This window comes from Octodon degus, unplaced genomic scaffold, assembly GCF_000260255.1.
Source record: "Octodon degus isolate 3935 unplaced genomic scaffold, OctDeg1.0 scaffold00122, whole genome shotgun sequence".
NCBI lineage: Eukaryota > Metazoa > Chordata > Mammalia > Rodentia > Octodontidae > Octodon > Octodon degus.
The window spans coordinates 5,317,340-5,340,273 of record NW_004524698.1 but is presented as its reverse complement, the minus strand read 5'-3'; the positions used below and the strand labels follow the sequence as shown (position 1 = coordinate 5,340,273).

Here is a 22,934-nt window from a genome sequence, read left to right as displayed (position 1 = left end):
AATCATGACATATATAGAGACAAAAATGGGAGACGTAGTGGAGTTGGAGAATAAAACTGGTGTGCAATCCAGAATAACAAATTTTAAATTTTGTAGACTGAGTTAGAGCTACTAGAAATAATTTTATGTCAGATAGATTTTGACTAGGAATATGTTTTTGAAGATGTAAGTGGTACTAATGTTTACAGTATGATAATAAGGAGGAAACTATAGCTAAAAGAAGAATCATAATAACAGTACCCACAAAAAAGGAAGGGCTACTAAAACAAGAATGTACAGAATAAAAGAATTTCCAACCGAGGCTATAGCTCAGTGGTACAGTGCTGGCCTAGCAAGCACAAGTCCTGAGTTTGATCCCCAATATAAAAAAAAGAGAAACTCTAGCAAATAGGTGAAATCAATAATGAGAAAAAAGATGTCGTCAAATAATATAAGACTATTTTAAGTCTGGGCATGGAAAATCGTGCTAACACTGACAGAATGTTAATTCAAGACGGAACCTGGGTTGTGTCAACATGTCCAAAGGAGTGGAGAGTGGCAGTATTTTGTTTGGGGATATGTTAAATTTGAGAAATGTCCTTATTTCTATGCTTATGAATACTGAAAACTAAACATTTGATAAATATCAAAAGAACATTAGAAAATGGCAAAGACTATGTATATCCTTGATATCTGCAACTGGGGTATAATTTACACATGGTAAAATACACTGATATTAAGTATAGACTTCTATGAGTTTTGTCAAATATTTACTCCCAAATAATCTACTAATTGAGATAAAAAAACATTTTCAGACTGCTTCAAAGCTCAGGGCATCTAAGGACATGTGAGGACTTGAGCTTGTCTAGCACAGGTGCACAGTGGGATACAGCTATGCAAACATGACTTAGCACAGGTACACGCAGGTACAGTTATAGCACTATACCAGAACATAAGTATGAGACAGCAACCTGTATAAAAATTATACAATAAAGACATAGGAGGCTCTTACTTTCTTGTCTTCTCTGCTCTGCTCCAACCTGTCTGCTGTTGTTGCTAATGTTTTGCACACATGCACTCTTTAACTTGGAGCTCACCCACGAACATCTATCTCCCTTAGGCCCCCTCATTGGGCTGACACCATCATTCTAGTCAGGGTCCTTTCCAAACACGAAGTCTTAATTTCAATCACTGTGCTAGATTAACGAGTGGTCAACTTGCAGCACCCCACTGAACTGAATCGGCATGGCTCTAGATGTGGAAGGATTGTTGCCAGCAGCATATAAAAAAGAGCTGGAGGGGAAGATGGTGTGCTACTGATTCTCCTCGAGAAGCTTGTTGTGCTGGTTTTCCTGATGTGAACTCAGTTGTTTTCATCGTTGGAGGAGCTTGTGTCCTTGCTGTTGCTTAGGATGGCTGCAGTTCTATTTGGGGGAGCTCTGGTCCCTACTCTGAGTGTCACTTCTTGGCTCTGGTACAGATCCTTCAGCCTCCTGGCTGAGGCTTCCTAGCTTCCACCACTGGCCTTTGTGCTATCCCAGTGCAGGTTCTTGATACAGACTTGCATGAGACATTGTCATGGGCTCTAGGCCTCCAGCTGGACTCATATAGGACACTGCATTGCGCTCTAGGTCTTCAGTTGGATTCATGCAGCACATTGCAGCGGGATCCAAGCTTTCTGCTGATTCTTTGGGTCTCTAGTGTATGGACAAAATCTCCTGTACTCTTTTGCTTTTGATGCTGGGTGAATATTGTAAAATATTCCCATAAGTTATGTGACCTGTATTACATCTTTTCCCTTATAAACCATGACTGTAACAGTCACCATACAGAACTTTGCTTGTATTTGTTGTCAACTTTGTTAGCAGTAGCAGCAGTTGATTCATATTATTCTGTTGATAAATGATTGTTTGGCTATTATGTAAGTCATATCCTATTGTAAGAATACATTTTCATTTATTTTCCATTCTCCTGTTGGTGAACACTTGGTTACTATACACAAAGCTATCATAAACATTCTAGTATGAAGCTTTATGTTCTTATATAGGATTTTACATGTTTTCAGTTTTCTTAAGTAAATAACTACATGCGAGTTTGCTAGGGATTAATGCAGATATATATTTAAGTTTGTAACAGTACATTCTGTTTTTCATAAAGATTTTTCCTATTTTACACCTGTACCAGAACTCTATGAGTCTTTCAGTATAACTGTGCCTCTATCAATATTTGATGACTTTAGTCCTTCTAATTTTAGCTATTCTGGTGGCTGGGAAGTGATAATTAAATTTGCATTTTCCTCATGACTAATGCTGTCATTTTTATATCTTTAAATGTTTATTAAACATTCTTACATATTTTGTGAAGGTTCTATTTAATTAACTTGTAAATTCGGGAAGGGTGTTTTTGTATTTTTAATGTAAACATCCTTCATATATTCTAGACTCTATTCCTCTGTCATATAAACTTATAGCAACTTGTGTTCCTACTCTGTGGCTTACCTATTTATAACATTTAATGAGGAGTTTCAAATTTTTGTAGTGCAATGTACTGTTTTTTTTTTTTTTTTTTCTTACAGTGTTAGGATACTTTTGGTATCCTAAGAAATAATTGCTAAAACATTCTACTTTTTCAAAGTTTTATAGTTTCTACTTATACACATAGATCTATTACACACTTTGAATTATTGTTTATGTATGGTGTGAGGTAAGTACCAGCACTAACATTTATTTTGTTTCAATACAATTAACATTGCTCCAGGAATTCACTCCATTTCCTAACAAGCTCTCCTTTATACCACACAAATGCTTTGGTAGCTTTGTGGAAAATCAATTGATTGTATAAGTGAGTATCTATTTCCTGACAGCACATTTGGTTCCACTGATCGATTTGTCTAGCATTACATAATATATTTTCTTATTGATGTTTTTATACTAAATCTTGAAATCAAAGTGCCAATACCCCAATATTGGCTTTCTTTTTTTTTCAAAAATATTTTGACACTTCTAAATTCTTTAATTTCCATAATTTTTAAAACCACTTTATTAATTTTGATTAATTTGTGATTTTTTAAAAAGAATATATGTTATTTTGGGAAAAATGAAAATCTTAATAATACTGAAGCTTCACTGTAAAGTGTATCTCCATTTATTTATATCTTGTTGAAGTTTTACAGAATTATTTTTAATCTTCAGTGTACTTGTTTTGTAACAAACTTTTCAGTATATTATTTAATATTTATGGTTTTCATGCTACTGTAAGTGGCATTGTCTATAATTTTATTTTGACATTGTATCTTAGTGTATAGAAATGGAATCAATATTTTATATTGATTGATCTTATACACTGAGACTTTGTTAAATTCAATACATTTTTGCTGAATTCAACTACATTATCATAGATTCCTTGTATAAAATTTTAATACAAAATACTTCTTTGCCTGACCTGATGCATTGATTAGGACCTTCAATAGGAAGGTGGCTGAAAAAGGTGGGACTGGACAACTATGCCTTTTCCTAACTGAGAAGGAATACATTCATTCCTTCAGCATTATTAGCTTCAGGTTTTCATAGATTTCCATTAACAATTAATTGGAGCCATTTGAGAAGTATACACATCAAAAAGGGTTCCACCCTCATGAAGAATATTGTTTTACAAAAGGGCTAGAGGTAGCTAGTTTAAGTCTTGTTTGTTCTTCACCTAAACTGTGTCATGTGAAAATACAGTGTTTGTCCTCTTCAGTCTTTCCTCTCCTCAACATAAGGGCTCCGCTGTGAAAAGACACCACTGAGGGAACATGCCCTCACTGGACACTGCTGGTGCCTTGCTCTTAAACCTTCCACCCTCCAGAATTATGAAAAACAAAATTATGTTCTTTAAAAGTTATCTAGTATCAGGAATTTTGTTATAGTACTACCAAAGGACTAAAATGAAACTATTCTCATTTCACAAAGAATTCATTATTTTCTATAGTTGATGAGACAGAAATAAAGGTATAAGTTGTTTTAATCAGCTTTCCATTATAGTAATAAATCCTGACAGTTAACTTATGAGGGAAAAGCTAATTTTTAAATTTAAATTTGTATTATATCTTTGTAGTATATGATTCCATTCATCACTAGGAGCATGTACATGTACATTAATGCATCTTAATTCTTTTTGTTCCTGTTCCCATCTCCTCCTTCCCCTGTCCTTCTGTCCCTCTACCTCTTGGTTCCCTTTCCATCTGTAAGATGAGCTTTGCTCATAGTTTTAGAAATTTCAATCATGGATTGGTTGGCTGCACAACACTTTCTGTTTTGGGCTTTTTCAGGGGAGTGGGTAGGTCCCATGGCAAGGCAGTAAATCATGGTGGGAAGAGTTTGGTGGAGCCAACCTGTCATGCCAAGGTGGCCAGAAAGAAAAAAAAAAAAAAAAAAGGATGCGGCCAGGTCCTACTGTCCGCTTCTAAGGCATGCCTTGATGATCTGATGCCCTTCACTAGGCTCCAGTTCCAATACCTGCCAGGCTGAGGACCAGGCCTTCAACAAGCTCTATGGAGGACATTCCAGAACCAAGCCATAGCATACCATTTAAAGGTACAGAAGTAATAGAGATGAAAACAAGTGGAAGTACAGACACATTGGAAGTGGAGTGCTCTCAGTACAAATAGGCTAGATCCTTATTTTACACAGCTCTGAGTCAACCAAGAATGCTAACTTTTGATAAGAAATGATTCAGCCAATATTAGAAGCATATTTAGAGTTATAAATAAACTAAATGAAATACAAACATAAAAACGCTCAAAAGAAATAATAAGCTTTTTTTCTGGACAAGTAACCTGAGAGATGGGATCCAATATTGTAGCTTATCATTATAAACCTCCTGCATTTTTAGATTTCTAAAACAAAGTACATGTGTTTTGTTGATAAATATTAATGTGAATTATTTGTTTGTTTGTTGACTTATTTATGAAGTTAGTCCAGGGTCTCATTACGCAGCTAGGACTCATAGTGATCCTGTTTTCAGCCTTCCCACAGCCGGGATTACAGGTGTGCAGCACCATACATGATCTTGAAATATTTATTACCATTTTTTAAAAATCCATCAAGAAACCATCCAATTCCATTTGTGCTTCATAATGCAAGCCACAACATTTACATATAGTCTTGGGAAATTCCAAAATTAAAATACTACATTTTTAAGTCTCAAATTTAAAAATCATCTATATACTGTCACCTATGGCAGACAATGTCACAGCAACACTCGCGATTACATGATAAAATATCCTACTTTGGGTATACTAGGTGCTCAAAAACCAAAACTGGTTAAAATATTTGTGACAAAAATATCAAGTAAGTAAATGTTATCTCAATAGCACTTCACACATCACAGAAAGAGAAATGTGCATTCTCTGGTTATTCACAAAACAATGGAAGTTTACTTAAATTGCAGCTACCCAAAAAGTATCCTGAGTCTGTTATTTATCCTATTAGTTCCTGTTGTGACTTAGATCTAGAACCCCCCACCCCCAGTGGCCTATGTATTCAGAGCTGGGCCCCATGGGGGCACTGTATTCATGAGTGGATTCATCCAAAGATGAGTCCAACCCACTGATGAGGTCACAGTTGAAGGTGCTGCTTAGGAAGGGATGCTCTGGCTAGAAGAGGTATGCTGGGGGCATGCCTTGAGGGTCTGGCTCCCTCCCTCTGGGACACCCCCTCTGTCTCCTGCTTCGAGGCTGCCATGAAGTGAGCAGCAGTCCTCTGCCATGCTTCCATCGTGATGTTCCTGCCTTACAGCCCGCCAAGCACGGGCTGACTCTGCTAAACACTGAGTCAAATTAAAGCTCTGCTGTTCAGACTGTGGGTGTTGGGTGTGCATCCAGCAGCTTGGAACCTGACTAGCACATTCGCAGTGAGCAAGGTGATAAACTGCCCATCAGAAACAAGGTCTGTGAGCTGTATCTCCCACTTTCATTTACAGTATATGACAGACCTCAAATGCCATTAGGCACTTCAGATGTGGGTGCTGCTGATGTGCCATACACTGGAACTTTTGGATGTGATGAATATTTTGAAAAACAGCTTTGAAACAGTAAAAATGAAGTAGAAAGCTTTTAAAAGAGACAAACATCAAAACAAGAAAGCATATAAAGTCTTTGAATGATATTCTCATTCATCTTCAAACTTCCTTTGTTGCATGTTTAAACATTTCAAGTGAAGAGTTTTTCCAATGTCATTTGCTACACTTGATCTTAGCCAAAAGGCCGAGAAGCGATCCAATGTCATTTGATATATGTAAACATCTGAAATTCAACAGGAGGCTGTAAATATTGTCCACTTTGTAGAAGCTTTAAAAATGAATGCTGGCTTAGTTTTCCTAAAGAAGGAAAGACTATATAAGCTCTTTCTCCCCAACCCTCTTCTGATAGAACTTTCTAAAAGCTAGAAGTCTGTGCGCATACATATTCAGGGCTGGAAATCCTTAAATCTAACTACTACCTTGTTGCCAGATTACAGCACAGAAAGTTTCACAAGTAGAAATAGGCTTCTGATCTCTACTAGAGCTCATTAGAAAAGGATCTGAAAATTAACAAACTTTGTTTTGCAAAAGAATAATAACAAATGAAAGAATAATTATTATCAAAATGGTATAGGACTGACTTTCTGTGGATAAAATGAATTAGAGCTTAAAGAATTCCTAATCATCCAATGAAAGTTCTTATGGCCCTTCCAGAACAGGGGGGAATTTTTTTGCTTCTCTGACAGCTCTATAACTCTACTTCTGATCTGTGTAAATGTACTGATATTTGTTAGTAGCAATATAGTTACTATAAAATTCCTTTAAGAATAGAAGTTCCATGATAGCAAGGATATTGTCTCATTCACTACTGTGTCCACCAACCTAAAAGTGTCTGATATTTAATAGGTATTCTATGTTTAAGGATAAAACAAATTCATACTTTTATTGTAAAGATTAAAAAAATAAGTCCAGATAGAAGTACTTTGCAAATTCTGACACATTTAGAGGTATGAATCATCACTGTTCTTCTACAACCTCATCTTTGTTGAGGCTGGCTCTAAAACCTCTGACCAGGTCATTTCCTATGTTTTAAATCCTAATAATGGTCCAAACTATATTCATCAATAGGTGAGATGCAGAATAGTGGAGTTGTTCAGAGTATAAACTTTGAAATGTAACTTTCTGGGTTCAGATCACACTGCTATGGTTGCCTTATTTGCTTCATGTTCTTAAAATAAATATTTAATCTACTCATATTTAATTTTCCTGTCTGTAAACTTGGAGACAGCAATAACACCTAACTCACAAGGTTGTAAGCATTAAATGGATTATTCTATGTAACTCACTGAAAACAGACCTAGCACGAAGTAAGCACCCAGTGCTGTTGCTAGTGTTGATGTCATGACTATTTTGAAATACAGCTTTTAAAAAAGTAAAAATGAAGTTCAAAGCCTTTAAGAGACAAATATTAAAGCAGAATTGTAGAGTTTTTAATGATATTCTCATTCATCTTCACATTTTTTCTGCTGTGTGTTTAAACATTTCAAGGGAAAAATCAGCTTATAATACAGAAAAATATCCAGCAAGGTCCACACTCATTTTTTTCCCCACTAATTCCATGTAAATTTGAGGGTTATCCAGAAACAGTGGTTCATGCTTGTAATCCCTATACTGGGAAAGGCGAAGTTACAAGCTTGAATCCTGCTTGGTGTTTACAAATAAAAAGGGGGCTGGAGTAGTTCAATGGTAAGCAGCTCTGACCACATCATTTCCTATGTTTTGAATTCTAATAAGGACCAAAGCTAGACTCATCTATAGGTGAGATTTTTATGTCTTTCCCTACAAAAAAAGCTATATTTTATGTCCCTGAATCCCTCTGAAGTTTCACCTTGACATTATTATTCTTCACATTTAGTTCTTTAAAGAGCCTGATACAGCTGCAGCTCAATAAAGTATGTGTTTTGGATAAAATAAGAATGTGAGCAGAGGCATTTAATCACAGAGGCAGCCTCGGGGTCTCTTCATTCTTATCCTGTTTTTCAAAGCATTTTGTTGCTAAATATATTTTCTTTTTCAGGAAAGTCTTTTAGAGTTACTTGGACACAATAATCTTTAAATTTTAAGTAATTTTAATTTTTATTGAGATTTGCTTTAAAAATACTCAGCATTGGTAAGAGGTTGCATTTCACATGGTAATTTCATTCAGAGGAGCTTAGTTTATGGATTATTATACACAAAACAGTTTTGTGCAGTTACATTTAAACTCCCTCTTTGCTCCACTAATACTGAAATCCAAGTATCAGTTTACTTCAAGGCAAACAGATCAGATTGACCTGAATTACTCCAGAACTTTTACAACGATGAACCTGAAATAAAACAACACACCACATCTGATCCGCATACTCTGTGCTGTAAGCAAGGCCTTTCAGTTAGAACTTGTTAAAATAGGTCAAGGAGTTCTCCCGGGGAAAAATAGTTTGCCAAAAGTTTTTAAATTCCTCAAATAAGACATAAAGCAATATGCCATTTTACTGATTCTGGTTTATTCTTTTCTAGTGCTCTGGGAAATGCTGGACCATTGGTCTGCATCATTTCACCTCCTTGTAGGGGAAAAATTGTCACCAAAAACTACTATCTGAAACTGTAATAATCTTTCAAGTTCATGCTAGGGGATCCAAAGGAGAACATACATATTTCCTTTTTACACGTGATCAGATAAATATTCCAGTGCCAAGCTGAAGAGAATAATCTGTGTTCATTATGTAGGGGTTATTTATATGTAAAACACATTTAATTATATGCATAAGTGCACATATATTTACATACATAATTTATATATACTGTTATATGTATGCCTATCTAATACACATACACACAGGTATTGATAAAGTAGTCAGTTAGTTTTAATAACAGCTTGAGCTCTTCTATTATAGCACTTCTACAAAAGTGGTTCAAATTACAGTTACCCCAAAATCCTCCCAAAGTCACAAAGTCCTAAAACCTAAGTCTAACCTACTTTGCATTTCACTGTGCAATTTGCTTTTAGTTATTCAACAGTTAGGCTTTCATACAATTTTGCATGTTTGTATCCACAAATGCAAACCTATTCCATCTGAGAACAAGACTGGCAAGAAGCACTCAAGAGATGGGTGAACAAAATGAACAATAATGACAACAATAATAAAAAGCAACGTACTGACATGGAGATGTCCTGTGATCTGCTGAATGGCACATAGTTCTGAAATTATTTACCATAATATTTTGAAGTGCTTTGCCAATGAGCATATAACTGATCAAAAGACTTGCTAGCATTGTACTAGAGATGTATAACATGCTACATAATAAAACCATCTGGAAAAATTAATTATTATAAGTACATTTTAGGATAGCTTTTGAAAGCTTTTTTTTTTTCATTTTGGGCCAAGGAGATAACTTTGCTACTATCAGTTTCCAAAGTTTGACTCTGCATGACAATCAGACCAATCAATCTATATTCATTATTGAAAATCTAAAAAGTATAATTTCCCTGGCTTAAATTCAGTTAGTAAGATCCTGTTTCATGTGATCAGCATCTTTTCTTTTTATAAGAATTGTATTTTTTTTCCATTTATCCATTCATTCATCCTCCCAGTCATCTGTCTATCTATCCCATCCTTCTTTCCAACAAGTATTAGTCAAGTACTTAGCATGCGTCATGGATTTTGCTGAATGCCAGAAAGATAATGATAGACAAGACAGAGTCACTGCCGTTATAGTTTCTAGCCTACCTTAGAAAGCTCAGTAAAAGATTAATAACCATGCTTTGTGCCAAGTGCTGGGATAAGGAGCAAACAGCCTGCTGGAAGGAAGAGTGCTGAGAAAGGTCATAAAGGGTTCATGAAAGAACGTTTATCCTGAGGCTTTAAGAGTAAGCAAGTAGGCAGGCAGGAAAAAAATGGAAGAGTTTGAGGACCAAAGGGAACAACAAATGAAATAACTGGGGGAAGGGAGAAAGTGAAACATTCTGAAAACTCAGAGAGAAAAGAAAGGGCTGCTATTTTAAGAACAAGAGAAGAAACTATAAGAACTAAGGCTGGAGAGCTGAGGGCAGCCCAGGGCTGTCATGTTTTCATGATACATCCTTTGTCCGTGAGTCCTCTCTAGCGATCACTTAGAGTTTTAATAAATTCTAGAGTGGGTAATTAACATATCTTGAAGTCATAATAAAGAGTATAAGTATTATTTTATCATTTTTAACACAAAACACTCACTATAACTCAGTCAACTATTTATAACAAAACAAAACAACTACTCATCTAATGCACTAGGGATTTTTGAGAGCTTTTAAAATGATAGGTCAGACATTATGATCACATCTACAGTTGTGATTTACATACAGAAAAGTGACATAAAAGGAATATACTTAACATCAATAAACAAAAAATCACTTTTTCATTAAGCAAAAGTTCACCTAAATCATTGATCTGAGCTTAAAAATGGTATTTTGAAAACAAGAAATCTATGATTTTTTTCACCAATTTCATTGTTTCCATAGAAAGTCTGAATTTCTTTATGAAATACATGTTAATGCAGTGTTTATTTATATTCAAATATATTTATATTCATGTGTATATCTGTCTTGTAATAGCTATATAAATTGTAATTAATTAAAGCTTCTATAAGTTAAATAAAGCAATAATATCTACCTCAAGCTCACTTCTAGAGACAGAGGCAATTTTAAATTTTTGTTCTTTTTCTTGCTTGAGCCTATTAAAATAGACTCCAAAGTAAATAAAATTGACCTCAAACCAGACTTATATGTCTTAAACCTCCAGTTAAGAGCTATATTCATGTTTAGTCATAAATACTTGACTCAATCACAGTACGTCCCTCTGGGTAACTACTAAATTTCTAAACCAGAAGCAATTACATTCCAGGGAAGAACCATTGAAATGTTTACATGTAGCACCAAATACATTTTTATCTTAATAAATCATAAAAAATGCTTAAAAAATTGTTCTAAATCCATCCTTGTTTCTCTTTTCACTCTGGCACATGAACTTGCACTTGGAGCCAAAAACCTCTATTGAGAGGAGAGGATTAATTTACAGGGCTGGAAGGAAACAACACAGATGCTCAGTGGGACCCATCAGCCAGCCAGCCTGGCTCCTCTGGGCTTTTCTGACCAAATTCTGGGCTCCAGCCCCACGCAATCAATCCATTAACCCTTGAACACTCAGTTGTCTAAAATGATATGTTGAAACCACCAGTAGTCCCATTTTGGCTTCATTCATAGAACTTTCTTATAGTAAGAGCTGTCTAACAATGGACTGTTTGTCTTAACAAGTAGTAACTCCCATCACTGATATGTGTGATGCATTGGAATATCAGTGATTTAACTAGTCAAGATCCTACACATAAAGGCAGTACTTATGTAGAACAGCTGCTGGAGTCACAATATCTTTGAAACAAGAATTGGCACAGATTGCTTTTCTCTATACTACCCTATAGGGTGAGGTACCCGCAGTTTCAGTAACTTAGCCACTTAGCTAATATGATACTATTCTGAGGAAAAGTAATAAATTGAAGGGCACTGACTAACTTGTCCAAGGTCATGCAACTATTCTGAAGCAGATCAAGAACCTGAATATAAGTCTTTTGAGTTCAAAAAGGTTCAGGTTCAAGCAGTAGCTTACACTAATTTTATGACTATCCACATGAAAACTAGTCACAATGTGTGATTTTTTTTTCTTCTGTATTTAGGACAGGGTCTACAGGTCTACAGGGTCTCACTATATAAATCAGACTTGTAGTGATTCTCCTGTTTTCAGACTCCCAAGCACTGGGATTACAGTTGTGCAGCACCATACCCAGTCTCCATCGCCTTCTCAGCACACCCCGAGGGCAGGGTTGGCACAGCATGCCAGGGATGGAACCCCGGCTACAGCGCTCTGCCTAAGCAGGGGCTTTAGTCCACTGAGCTATCAGGCTGGCCCTGTGTGTGATTTTTATAATGCATATTCCTGGATTCCAACAAAAGCTAAGCCTACATCCTCTAGTGTCTTTTCTTCAATTACTAAATTTCACATTTTCAGTCAGCTTTTTAGAAAGTTTTTCTAGGGTTTTCATTTCAGTGTCTTACAGGCAAGCTAAATATTGATACAGTATTCAATACATGACAGGTAGTGTTAATTGATTGAATTCTCACACTTCACAAGACAGATAACAATATGATACTATGCTATAGATAAAATTAGGTTCAGAGAAACTAGAGTGACCTCACATATCGGCTGTGCCAACCAGATCTACAGCTGAAACTAGCCTTACAGCTTCAAGTAATCTCTATAATTGCCTGAGATGTGCCAGGAGAGCAAGTGCTCATGACAGTTTTTGCCCTGCCCTGTGGGCCAGAATGGAGCTCCTATGTTACGTTCTCCTATTCCATAGTCTGGGCCTTCACAAGTGCTATCCTCCTGGCTACCATCCCTGGCACTCCAACCCTTTGTCCACATCCTAGTTCTTCTTCCTCATGCATAATGTGGGCCTCACTCTGGATGTGCAAGATTCCCTCCCCTTTGCTCGCACCCAGTGCACATAAGTCTCCTGGAATTAATGACACTGCCTACCTGTACCGGAAACCCTTTAACTGCGGACACTGTGTTGCATTTATTCTCTGCCTTAGGTGCTCAGCGGTAAGCTGGAACTTTGTAGATGTTTGTGGGATAAATGAACGATTAAATAGAATATAAGGAATGGTCATTCTCTTTATAATAGAATTTATCAAAGTTCTAAACCCTGTGTTCATTGACATAGCATTAATTTCCTTACAGAGAGCCAGGAGGGCAGAAAGTTAAAGCCACTACCAACTGTAGATCAATCCAATTTCAGATACAGGACCTCTGAAATTACAATGCAAGTCACAAGGAAACCTATGAAATCCAGAGAAATGTGTCCGAAAGTGGATTTTACAGGCATATCTACACATCAACAGAATGCAAACACATACAACACATGGGCTTCACTGCTATAAATGTGTAAGCAGATGGAGGAAGTGAAGTTTGGCTTGTAAATTCAGAACTTTCTCTCTAGCCAGCAGGTCATGTTTCTTTCATCCGCAGTGACCACTGAAGAAGCCATTTGGGGAAAACAAATTCTTCAGCACAAGAGAAACACAGAAAACAATGGAAAAAAATTCTACATGACTATGGTTCTTTGGCTCTAGAAAATACTAGTTAGGGCTTTATCTACCTTGTTCTCTCAGTGGCCTACTGTACTAAATCAAAGAGTGGAATAGTAAAATGTTCCACAATCTTTGAGAAGAATGTTTTACATGCCTAGAAAGCCACCTGAGTTGCAATTAAATTCTTCAAACAAAGCAGCCCCCAGTACACAGCATGCTTTCTTCCATCTCTTACGCAACTTACTAAATTCTTGAGATTGTGTACATGTTACACGGATGCACTGATTTTTTCCCCCTTTAGAAGAGATTTAGAGTTTTACCTCACATCAAAGACTATATGAAAGAAATACAAAATGGAATGTGATTAGGAGAAACAGGCCTTATTAATTTTTTCTTCTCAATAATATCCTAAAATGACAACAGCCAAAAGGCATTATACTAGTCCAATGATGGAAAGTCCAGATTACCACAAAAATAAACAATGTATTTCAGTTAATATAGACTACACCATGCCTAACAGCATTTTCATAGTGGAAAATATGTTCATGATGTCTCTGGCCTGATAATTCAAGGAATGTGCCCTCAAATTTTTAGGGTTCTATAAATTTCATGGGAAATATGTGGTTCAGTGAAAGCCATATGTCATGAAATAAATTCCAACAAATATTTGAGTCAAAGCTCAGGAGTGACTGCCCTCTGCCTATGTGATCGTGGTAGCAGATGTAAGACTCCAGTGAGTCAGGTATCTCTGAATGTTTGTGCTCCTACCTCCCAATTCATATGCTGAAATCTTAATCTCCAGTTGATGTTATTAGGAGGGAAGCCCTAAGGGAGATGACTTACATCATGAAAAGGGAATCAGTGTGCTCCCAAAATTCTTATCCTGTGAGAACAAGGCTAGTAGTACCATCTATAAACCAGACAGTGGCCCCTCACTAGGCACTCAATTTCCAATACCTTATCTTGGACTTCTGGCCTACAGAATTGGAAGAAATAAATTTCTGTTGTTTATAAGCCACCCATTCTAGAGTACTTTGCCTAAACAACTAAAACACCTTCTCTGTCCAATAAATTCAGAAATTTGGATGCATGATCACAGAGACATAGAGGACCATTTTGTTTAAAGAAGCATTTATAAAACTAAATCAATATAAGAAGTGCATTCCTCTCCAAGAAGGTCTCATAATCTATATTAATAAGTTTTAAACTTTTAACTATTTAAATCTTTTAAACTTTTATCACTTTATATTCAATCATTCTCAGGGAGTGTTTTCAGGACTGATTTAAACCAATTTGATTATTCATCCATATTAGGTTCCTTCTCATGGGTGATACATTTAGGTATCCTTTCTCATAACCTTGCTACTAAATCTGTCATACATACAAGCATCTATTTGCAAAAAGTTTTTTAAAAAGGGTCATGAAATCACTTCAATAAAAAGTCACTCTTTTTAATTTTTGAAAAAAACTTCTATTTATGTTTTATTTGGTACAGGGACTCACTACACAGTTCAGACTCAGTGATCTTTCTGTCTCAGCTCCCTGAGAACTGGGACTACAGGCACGCACCACCACGCCTGGCTCCTGGGCCATCCTGGGTAGGCATGGCGTGTTCGGAGTGCCAGGGCATGCAGTACTGGGGACTGCACTCAGGTCTTTGCATTTGCCAGGCAGAAGCCAAGACCACCAACCTATCTTACCAGCCCCAAAAGTCACTCTTTTGTATTTTTGGTTTAGCGTTCCAACAGTTCTTATTAGCACATGTTCAATAGTAGCCGATATGATATTCTAATGTAATACTGAACCTCATTTTAATGTAGGACAATCTTTAAGGCAGATTCCAAACTATAAACCTATAGTGATGTTTAAAAGGTAATGCAATTTCCATAATTGGTCCCTAGATTCTTAAATTTTACTCATACATTATAGAACCCAATTTTTTTTGAGGTAGTAGTGAACAATCTCAGAGAGACTTTACCATTGAGTTATTATCTTCAGTCATTTTTATTTTGATTTTGAGACAGGATCTTACTAAATTAATCAGGTTGGCCTCAAACTTGAGATACTTTTCCTTCAATCTCCCAAGTAAGTGGTATGACAAGTGTATGCACTCCATCCAGCTAAGAATTTACAAACCTTGCATCTTTTCATTTCTCCACTGCAATTTTTTTTTATTTCTTCCTTGAAGGTCAGATATGAAGATAATTGAAGCATTTATATTTACCACTTAATGAATCTTTCAAGTGCTAACTAATACCTTGAATTGAATTTTCTCAATCAGGGGCTTCAGATATTGTTTGTTTATTTGTTTGTTTTTTCACCTTTGAGATTTAGATTAATTCACAAGTAATATACACATGCCATACGGCCAGTGCTGATGTATTGAAAAATATAGAAAATATAACAATGGAATATAAACACTTTTCTTTTAATTCAGCATTGATGTTAGTGATTCTAGAGTACATGACAGGAAGCCTTGGCAAATTTTATCACCTTTCCAATGCATAGGTTTGAGGGCCTAAGACAGTATAGATAGAGAATAACGATAACTATAAAAACTCTAGACACCAGTTCCAGACTTGCAAATCACTGTGTAACTCCATTAAGTTACAAATCTTTGTGCTAAAACTTATCCAAGATGTATTATCAAGGCAACTGAGGTACATATTAGACACATACAACAGGTTGAATTCAATTAAATATCATTATTGAATTTACATGTGTGTCTTCCTTGGTCTCACTACTTATCCCAGATGATATCCCTAGTTCATCTACTTACACTATTATATTAATTCCAAACCTGTCTCAAAATTTTTTCTTCCCACTAATAGGAAATGGATTATCTAGCATAAGAACAAAGCTTCAATCTACCTCTACAGATTAACTTGCCATCTTGTCCATTTCTAAAGTTAAATTCAAGCTGTTTTTCATAACTAAAATATCTTCCCACAATATGCTTCTACCCAGCTCAGAGACTGTGATAAATTCATCTCAGTGTCTCACAGCACCTGGCAGAAATCCTGTGCTGAGTACTTGGCTAATGGTCAAAAATGGGCAAAAATGCAAGACCAAGAAGAGACCCCAGGCCACAGAGCAGGCCTTAAGGAGAGAAGGTAACTTGCCAGTGACAGCAAGCAGAAGCAAGCACAAGAAAGTCCAAGGAACAATTCATCCCCACAATCTTCTGACCCCGTGTAAGCCTGTAATGTTTCATGCCATACCCAATGTTCTTGGCAGTCCCAGACTCATATTTCATACTCTTGTCCTCTACGTAAGTTGCTTCTACTTTCTATGCCCTGACTCAGACTAAGCACCTATATCCGGGCTTCTATTAAGTACAGTGTCCCTCCTATAGTGATATATATCACACTTCCACAGGGTCCTGAATGTTTATGTTTCTCTTAAGTGTCTACTAACCACCTGATGCCCTCTGGGCCATAAGCTTCCTGAGAGAGCTTGGGTCTATTCATCTCAAGGTTCCTACAGTACAGCAGCATTCTTAGCTCATAGTAAATGCTTTTTAAAAATGTATACCACATAATTAAGTAAATAAATGTACTTTGGTTTTAAATTGCAACAGGAGGGCCAGTGAGATAGCTGAGTACACTAAGCACCTGCGTAGGCAAGCTCAGGGACTGGGGTTTGATCCCTGGCACCACATGCCATGTTGACCCTGCTTCCGGGCTCACTGAGCCAGCACTGAGACTGGACATAGTGGCGTACACCTGTAATCCCAGTGCTGGGGAGGCTGAAATCAGGAGGATTACTATGAGTCTGAGTTGCATGACAAACCCTAGTACCACATATGTAAATAAACAAACAAATAAATTGCAACAGTACATCCTACTGGCTTGGTGATCTGGATTCCCACCATTATGACCATGGGAAGTATCCATTCTCTGACTGTCCCATAACAGATTAAGAGGAGGCCTCTGCGACTCTTCCCAGCAAGCTTCCTGGGGCTGGTACTGGCAGCTCGCTGCATTCCCTAGTGAACACACAGTAGTACCCTGCACACATAGGTATCTCTGAGTTCAAATTTTCTTTCTATGATCCTTAAAGCCAATGAGAAGTTTAAAAAAACTTATTAATATATTTTATTTAATTCTTAAAAATTCTCCAATATCACTGGTAAGTAATATATTTAAGAAACAGGGTTATAAAAGTGCTATTACTCAGTAGGGTGGTTATATGTAATAATTATGTGCTATACCTTTTTCAAAAAGCTTGAAGAATTTTACTAGCTTTTATCACAAAATGATAAATAGAAAGATAAATGTTTAACCTGATTTAAAAATGATGTAGTACACATGTATCAAACATTACATAATACCAAATTAAAACATATTATTTTTATATTATGTATCAGCTACAAATTTTAAAAAAATATGAAAGAGAGAGAGAGAGAAAGCAAGGAAGCTGGTTAGCTCAGTGGTAATAAAAAGTGGTAAGACATCATCCTTCTTTCCACAGAGCTTTGTATCTGAGAAGAAACTAGCCTCAAATAAGCTACACCCATGTGGTAATAGGAAGCTCTGCCACATGGCCATAAGACAGGGAGAAGAACGGGTCCTTGAGGATTTGAGCAGTGGGCACTGAGATGGAAGACAGAATGGAAGCACATGAGAGTCAGGAAAGGGGCGAATATGTGTAGGCCTCAGATTGCTTTGAAGCAGCCCTGGCATCAGGAAGGGAAAGGCAGAGGCAGGCCACGCCTGAGAACTACAGTGATCCTGCAACAGGCTCCCCTGGGCACTGGCCATGACCTGCACTGACCACTACTCTTTAAATCAAGTCTTTCATGAACTCTCATTTCTTTAGACACCAAGACTTTAGAAAACCAATTTATTAAAATATAGCAACTAATAAATATTTTAAACTGCTAAGAACTTTTCAGTGTGGTACATTTGTACTGGAGAAAACAAGTAAAGACCTGGCTAGAGCAATGCTGCTAAAATGGCCACGAGAACCGAGCTAGCCAGCTGCTTGGTGACAGTTCAGAGGCTGCACAACTGAAGTGAGCCACAGCTAAAGGCAATGGGGTAACTGTGTAAGGGGCAGAGCTCAGCTTCTGTAGAGTTAATTTCTAGCCACATTTAACTGCATAGCCCTACAAAGATCTAGCATAGGAATTGTAAACTGAAGTACCATACTCCTTTTCACAGACACTTTTTAGGTATTAGTATCACAGCAAGGACTTTAATCAAAACTTAGATAAAGTGACTTTCTCCAAGGCAGGAAACCTATACTTTTTCTTTATTATTTGCAGAGGTCTTCAGTGCTATCTCTGTAATTTCAACAGAGATCTTTTTCAACTCTCAGAAAAAAAAAAATGTGATACAGTTGATCTACAAAGCCTGTGCCCATTAATTATAGAGTAGAAAGCATGGTCAGTCGTTCCTTTTCCCTCTCACACAAAACATGCTAGGTGAGAGAAAGGAAGTAGACACCCCTGTATACTGGTGTCCTTATTTAATTTCTTTGACAATCTTTCAAGATAGATTTTATGTACATTTTAATGGACATCTGAATAGGGCCAGAAGAGGTCAGGCATTTGTCCAAGGCTCAAGAAGGTGGGGATGAGAGTGGGGCTGGAATCTCAAATGCTCTGGTCTAGAAGCTCTTTGGTCCTTGTTCTCTAGACACCAGGAACCAGATCTCTTGCTACTATAGAGCAGGAGATAGAGAGGTGCAGCATACATAGAGGCTGCTGCACTCTCTGGCTTCCCTTGGCCTCCCTACTGAGCTATGAGAAGTGAGACTGTGAACACTTGTGCCCCCTGGGAGGCCAGGAGGGGGAGAAGGGAGCTCAACTGAAATGTTTTTACAGACATTGGGCCCAATGAGGAGAAAAACAGTGATTATCCATGGGCTGTGATTATACCTGTCAGACGCTATGCTTTTAAAAATAGGATCTGATGTCAAATATCTTACTGTAAGAAAATGTAACTAAGTATCTAAATGATTCTGCATTCTGAAATTACCAAGGGCTGGAAGATGGAGAAAGGGTCAGAAGATCTCACTCATTCCCCTGTCATCAACCCACTGATCCCTGCCTACATGCATGGCAGAGTGCTGATCCACTGAAAAAAGTACTTATATCAGCATGGATTCCTGTCCTTATTGAGCCACAGTGCTGCAGGGGACATAAATAATGACCAATCTGACAAACAGACAATTGTGACAGGCATACAGTCAGGAATTCCCTCACAAATCCAAAGAAGAGTGCTGTGGCCTGCTGGGACCTTGGGTTCCTACACTACTGCCTCATGCTGACTCCCTCTGCCCAAATGCCTTTGTCATCTATCACATTCAAGAAATGATTCTTTGATCAGCTGAAAGGAAAAAAAAGGTAGGAGGAAGGGACTCTCTTATACAACAATTTGTAGAAATTTGGTGATCTACCTATACTTTACTAGAAACAGTTCTCTCACACATAGGTGTGGATGCATGTTATGGTTTGTATCTAGTCCTTTCCCCAAAGCCTCATGAAGTCATGAGGTAGATTTCTAGACTCTGTGATCAACTCATGATCCACTGGGATTATGGGTGTGAGTGTTGCTGGGATTATAGGTGTGAGTGTTACTGGGATTATAAGTGTGAGTGCTGCTAGGTTATGGGTGTGAGTGCTGCTGGCATTATGGGTGTGAGTACTATATCCAGCACGGGGTAGATAGTCTGAATGCAACTTAAGAGAGACAGACTGGCCCTCTGTTGCCATTGTTGTTGCTAATCCTCCCATTTGCTCTTGCTCTTTGCCACTGCCATGTAAGGCTGCCCTCTGCCATGTGCCAGTCTGCCTTGCAGCTGGCCGAGTATGGACTGAAACCTCCATTAACTGTAAGCTAAATAAAGCTTTCCTTCATTTTTGGGTGTCAGGCATTTGTCCCCACAACGAGAACAGTAACTGAGACAATACATGAAGACATTTCACTGTTCTCTAAACAAAGCCGAGGAGAGCACGCTTTGGCCCACTCTCTTACTTGTAGCTGCCTGAAAAAGCAAACGCTTATATCTGGTAATCTGAACAACTAATTTGAAAACAATATGCAATACAACAACCATTGCTGAACTCCTATCATTCTGTTTAGTGAAACTCTGTATCATTCTGAATGGGGTTTTTTTGAATTTTTTATTCTCTTTAAAAGAATTTAAAAATGCAAGTCATATTTATAAAGGTAAAAAAAGCCATTTCAAAAACTATAAAAGAAATTATATTTTATAGATACATGATGAAAGACACAAACCAATAAACCCTTATTTTAGGACAATTTGAGTCTGGTGTAATGACACATGCGTGCAGGGTACAGTGGGCCTCTGGAGAGAAGCTGTGCAGACTGTCCAACAACCGAGGCCAGAGACTCATCCCAGGTTGCTAAACAGTGACTATCCTGGCTTCAGCATTCCTGCCCCATCAGGGGACTATATTCCCGTCCTCCTTCCCTTGAGATCAGTGACTGTCCTCCAGCTGCACTGTCTCCTCTACAAGGTATAGCTGCTTGCATGCAAGTCAGAACCTTTGTGCCAAAGTACATCTTGTTACTGAACCCTACAAGGCTTCAGTCAGGTCCTTCTCCCAATGAAGAGAGAGCTATAAAATATACTTTGCCCTAGAAGGTGTTTGTTTAGAGTGAATGGAAATGAAGGTTCTTATGATAACTTACTGAATATATTAATATTCCTATATTGCAATGACAGGATATCATAAATAGTTGCATACGTAGCTAACTGCTCTAGTGAACGCAGAGCTCCCTGAGGTCTGACGAGTGTCCCTGAGGCCTCACTCTGGACTCAGCACACAGTATGGGCTCACTGCATGCCTTCTGAGTATGGCCAAAAGGGAAATACAGGCTGCAAGGCAGAAGAGTGAACCTAAATAAAAATTTCACTTCTAAAGCAGATGTGGCATTCAGGAATGGAATTAAATTCTAAGTAGTGACAGTTTCTCTTTCCTGGACAAGATTGTGACTCTGGTATTTTGTGTAGATAACAAAACAGACTCACTTTCTTGGAAGTTTCAGGCTGATGATTGCCGACAAATGCCTCTCAACCATGTCCAGTTCTGAAAAGTACAATGGAAATCTCTTTGTTAAAAATGTGAGTCTTGCATTAACTAAATTTAAATAATTCAAATACTCTTACTACTAAATCGCATAGATCCAGATTACTAAGGGAATAACATTTTCCTCAGATAAAATACTACTCTGGGGAAGCCACCACTGGTTTAGTGAGCTTTTTATGTACTGGCTTAACAAAAAATTTGCATTAGTCATTACATATACATATGGTAGAACTGATAAATTACTCATAATGTAGGAAAATAGCCCCTAATCCACTTTAATGATCCCCATATTACAAAATATAAAAATTTATTCTTAAACACACACAGAAACCTAGATGATGATACAGATGTATCATCTGATGGCCCAGAGAAATAAAGTAATTCTAAAAAGTGATACAGCCACTTGATAAATGGAGGAAGATTAGAACCTGAATTTCACAACTTCGGCTGGCCTCCTTTCTATCACACCACTGTGCCCAGCAGCCACGGACAAAGGCTGGCAGGGTTTGAGAGCAGAGTCCACCCTGCATTGCGTCTGCTCATGCAGTTCAACTGAATGTCAGTGCCCTGAGCCCAGATTTGTGGGTTTCAGGCCATTAAAAAGTAAAGACACACTATTATATATATTACCATAATATCACAAAAGAAAGGATACCTTAATATTTAAAACAACTAGAAGACAAAATCTCAAAATAAGTGGAGATTTTTAAAACACAAAGCATTCTTTTTTTTTTTTTTTTTTTTCACAAAGCATTCTTGTACATTTTTCCTTTAATAGAGGTCACAGAGGAGAACCTGGAGTGCAGTCACTGCACACTCTCAGGTGTAAAGCAGTGGTTCTGAGGTAAAAGCATAGAACTTGGGTGTCAATCATCTTACTTCAGTGATTACCTGTGTGCCCCATCTTGATCTCTAAGTCTTTTGTAGTTAATCTATACAATTTAATGATAATTTCTACTAAATTTAATTATTTCTAATAATATCCCCAGCTTCACTTACTGCAATGATTTTTTTTTTTTTTATGAGCAGAATATATTTATTGAGGGAAAAAAGGCTCCTGTCCTAGAGAGGGACAGGAGGGGGGCCTGAGTGGGTAGTCCCTGGGAAGCTATCTCTTCCAGGGACTTTTATAGCACTTACTGTAATGATTAATCTTAAAAAAAAGAAAGCAAGCAAGCAAGTGGATTTGTTCCCAAAATGTGGCTCAGGCCTCCATGGGCCAGAACTCCCCATGGTGCATTAGACCCAGGTGTCTTGGCCCATCCACCCACACCAATGTTCTTAGGAAATGGCATCCAGTTCTCAGAGCTTCCTTAAAGGGATAAAGGGCAAAAAACTTGAGAGGCTGACAGCAAGACTGTAAGATACAGAAAAATAAGAGGTCACAGAGGAATGATGCAAATAAAAAGAAAATATGTGAAAGAAAATATCTTTTTTGATTTTTGTTTGTTTTTTTAGTCCTTGGGATCAAAGCCAGGTAGGATCTACCACTGAGTTACATTCCAAGTTTTTCTTTTCTTTTTGCTTTATTTTGAGACAGGGTCTTGCTAAGGTGCCTAGGTTGGTCTTCAACTTAGAATCTTCCTGCCCTAGGCTCCTGAATAGCTAGAAAATAGTTGTGGGCTACCACACATTGCTTGAGAAAGATAATCACTTATTCTTATATCTCTGTTTTCCAATCTGAGGAAAAAGGATTATAAAACTAGGTCAAAGACTTTTTTTTTTAATTTTTTT

At 37.4% G+C, this 22,934-nt stretch overlaps 1 protein-coding gene across 5 annotated transcripts in view; it reads right to left on the bottom strand.

Moving 5' to 3' along the window:
• Positions 1-22,934, bottom strand: part of Enox1 (ecto-NOX disulfide-thiol exchanger 1) — a 661,835-nt gene that overhangs the window by 328,319 nt on the left and 310,582 nt on the right. For 3 of the 5 annotated variants that reach the window (XM_023700180.1, XM_023700182.1, XM_023700179.1), the window contains one exon: positions 21,143-21,200. The exons of the other annotated variants lie outside the window; for them this stretch is intronic. The gene's annotated coding sequence lies outside the window, so the exon portion shown is untranslated. The remainder of the gene's footprint in view (positions 1-21,142; positions 21,201-22,934) is intronic. 5 annotated transcript variants of the gene reach the window in all.